Here is a 3,527-nt window from a genome sequence, read left to right as displayed (position 1 = left end):
CAGGGGAAATGCGGCGGAGATACAGATTTCAACAAAGTACGAGTGCTAGCCATGCGATGAAACACGTGTCGAAAGAAATTACAAGAATTGACTGGTATTTCTAAAAAAAAACGAATGTAATTTCAGAAGAGATGGGATACCACCATCGAGGAATTAAGTATCCAGCCAAGGTGCGCGAAGAATACAAAGGACTACAAAGAAGCCATGTCTGCGGTACTAAAAATTCTGATAAACCCCCCCCCCCTCCCCAATACTCTGCCTATTACAGTGTCTATCTAAAGACGATGGCTCATCAATGATGTAGCCAGAAAAAATTCACCCATTAATCAGACGCCCTTAGAACAATCTCCCTTTTGTAACTGTACGTGACAACCATCTTTGACAGTATTCAGATAACCGGAGACACCCTAATATCTTGATCCCAGCAGAGGGATCAAAGCATCGATTGTATACGAAGGAACTTATGAGGAACATAACGTGGCCTAACGACCTACACAGTTTTATCTTCAGCGACAATGGCCACGAAATCCTGCAGAATTACATAAATAAATAAACACTAATACATACGAACTTCAATTGTAAACGACATAATATAACATGGTGCCCCCTAACTTCTGCATGTGATGTAGATAACAACCTTGTATCTTATTGGCCATGTGCCTCGCCAATCTGCAAAAGCTAGTGTGTCCGGTTGTGCCTTACAAGCTTGGTATTGATCTGCGATACGAAATTTGAGGCCGCCCGCAGACGGAATGACTGAAAGGAACGGAACGGGTAGGCGATGTAAATGGGCAACTGGCTGCCGAATAGCTAGCAACGCATACGCGGTGCAACTTTTAAATATGAAACTGCAGTTTGCCGAGTGCGTGTGTGGAGGAAAGGGTGTATTGTTTACCGCACTCGAGCATCTTCTGGGAACACTCGCCATGTCGAGAACAGATACAAGCTCAGAGGAAGGTGTGGTTTTCTACTATTATTACACACGAATGAGAAACGAAGAAAATTCTGGATTCATAAACAAACCCAAATAAATATAAAATGCAGTCCTTATGAGCAGCCATGGAGCTGCAAGAGACAGATTCGAAATTCATAGATTTTTATAGAGCGACTAAAACGTTGATATCGTTCGCCATGACAGTGTTACTTTTATTTTGAAAACCAAAAAAAAAAAAAAATCTTCAGATTTATGTGCAAGGAAATGTGGTGATGGTTGTTTGCATTCGTAAAATAATTGCTTGTGACCAACATTGTGTTCACACTTGTCAGAGATTTCTGGCTTTTCTTTCGTTTTCCTACCATTTTCACTGTTGTTTTCCGCTTGACAATGAAATTTTACAGAACGACAAATGCTGTTGGTTCAAAAATGGCTCTAAGCACTATGGGACTTAACATCTGAGGTCATCATCCCCTAGAATTTAGAACTACTTAAACCTAACTAACCTAAGGACATCACACACATCCATGCCCGAGGCAGGATTCGAACCTGCGACCGTAGCAGCAGCGCGGTTTCGGACTGAAGCGCCTAGAACCGCTGTCACAGCAGCCGGCAAATGCTGTTGTTTACACGAAAGAATACATCCGTTGTGATTTTATACTTAACTTGTATTTACTCCCACTGAAGCACCCATAATTTTATTGCAATAGATGGACAGTACACTATACACACTGAGCGACAATAGTAATGGGACAGCGATATGCACATATACAGATGGCAGTAGTATCGTGTACACAAGGTACAAAAGGGGAGTACACTGACGTAGCTGTCATTTGTGCTCGGGTGACCCGTGAGAAATATGTCCGACGTGGTTATGGCCGCACGACGGCAATTAACAGACTCTGAACGCGGAATGGTAGTTGCAGCTAGATGCGCGGGACATTCCATTTAGAAAATCTTTAGCGAATTCAATATTCCGAAATCCACAATGTCAAGAATGTGCCAAGAATACCAAATTTCAGACATTACCTCTCACCACGGAACACGCAGTGGCCTACGGCCTTTACTTAACGACCGAGGGCAGCGGCGTTTGCGTAGAGCTGTCAGTGGTAACACAGCAGCAGCAGTGCGTGAAATAACCGCAGAAATCAATGTGGGACGTACGACGGAAGTATCCATTAAGACAATGCGGCAAAATTTGGCGTTAACGGGATATGGCAACAGACCATCGACGTGGTTATCTTTGCTAACAGCACAAAATCGGCTGCAGCGCTTCTTTGGGCTTGTGACTATAGTGATTTGACCTAGGTCGTAATCATAGTGACTGGACTTTCAAGGTAGTGTGCAAGCTGGTGGTGGCTCTATAATTGTGTGGCTATATTAACAAGGAATGGATTGAGTTCCCTGGTCCAGCTGAACCGAACAACGACTGGAAATGTTTTATGTTCGGCTACTTGGAGATCATCTGCAGCCATTTATGGACTTAATGTAGTAGTAGCACTTCGTCTTAAGGCCACGAGTGGCCTACCGGTACCATCCGACCGTCGTGTCATCCTCACTGGAGGATGCGGATAGGAGGGGCGTGGGGTCAGCACACCGCTCTCCCGGCCGTTATGATGATATTCTTGACCGAAGCCGCTACTATTCGGTCGAGTAGCTCCTCAATTGGCATCACGAGGCTGAGTGCACCCCGAAAAATGGCAACAGCGCATGGCGGCCCGGATGGTCACCCATCCAAGTGCCGACCACACTCGACAGCGCTTAACTTCGGTGATCTCACGGGAACCGGTGTAGCCACTGCGGCAAGGCCGTTGCCAGACTTAATGTTCCCAAACAATTTCTATGGATGAGAATGCGCCATGTCTTAGGGCCACAATTGCTTGCGGTTGATTTGAAGATCATTCAGAAGAATTCGCGCGAATGATTCCGCCATCCAGATCACCCAACCAAATCCCATCGACCATTTATGGGACCATAATCGAGTGCTCAGTTCGTGCACAAACTCCTGCACTGGCAACGCTTTCGTAGTTCTAGACGTCTACAGAGGCAGTATGGTTCAAAATTTCTGCAGCGGGCTTCCAACGAGAGTCCATCCCACATCGAGCTGTCGCACTATACGGGGTAAAAGGAGGTCCGACGCGATGTTAGAAGGTATCCCATGTCTTTTGTCGCCTCAGTGTACATGTAATGCGAAATTCTTTTCGCACTTCACACTACCCTTTCTCTGTCAATTCCCTCCTGCACTATCCAGGGAGCTTGTAGTTGTATAAAATTATATATTTTTCAACTTCCTGCAGAAAACTAACATTCACAATTTGCTCGTTTATCTTCGAATTAAATGAATACACAACTGTATTCGAAGACACGACGAAACTCGGATAACTTGGCAACGAACACGCGAGTCGTTGGCAACTGGTTGGTAGCACGATGCAAGCGATTTACTAGTGAGCAGCCCTGCAGTCGCGGCATCCGCGAAGCCTCACTTTTCTGTGGGAATTTTTATTTATTTATTTTTATTTACTGTTTTTAATATATTCTTAATTTGGTTTTACTTTATACCACAACAAAAATAAATGTATCTAGCACCGCATCG

General features: G+C 44.6%; 1 pseudogene; it reads right to left on the bottom strand.

Moving 5' to 3' along the window:
- Positions 1-2,632: 2,632 nt before the first annotated feature.
- Positions 2,633-2,750, bottom strand: LOC126197378 (5S ribosomal RNA; annotated as a pseudogene).
- Positions 2,751-3,527: the final 777 nt, after the last annotated feature.

This window comes from Schistocerca nitens, chromosome 7, assembly GCF_023898315.1.
Source record: "Schistocerca nitens isolate TAMUIC-IGC-003100 chromosome 7, iqSchNite1.1, whole genome shotgun sequence".
Taxonomy (NCBI): Eukaryota; Metazoa; Arthropoda; class Insecta; order Orthoptera; family Acrididae; genus Schistocerca; species Schistocerca nitens.
Note: the sequence above shows the minus strand (reverse complement) of the source record. Positions and strands in the feature narration are given on the sequence as shown.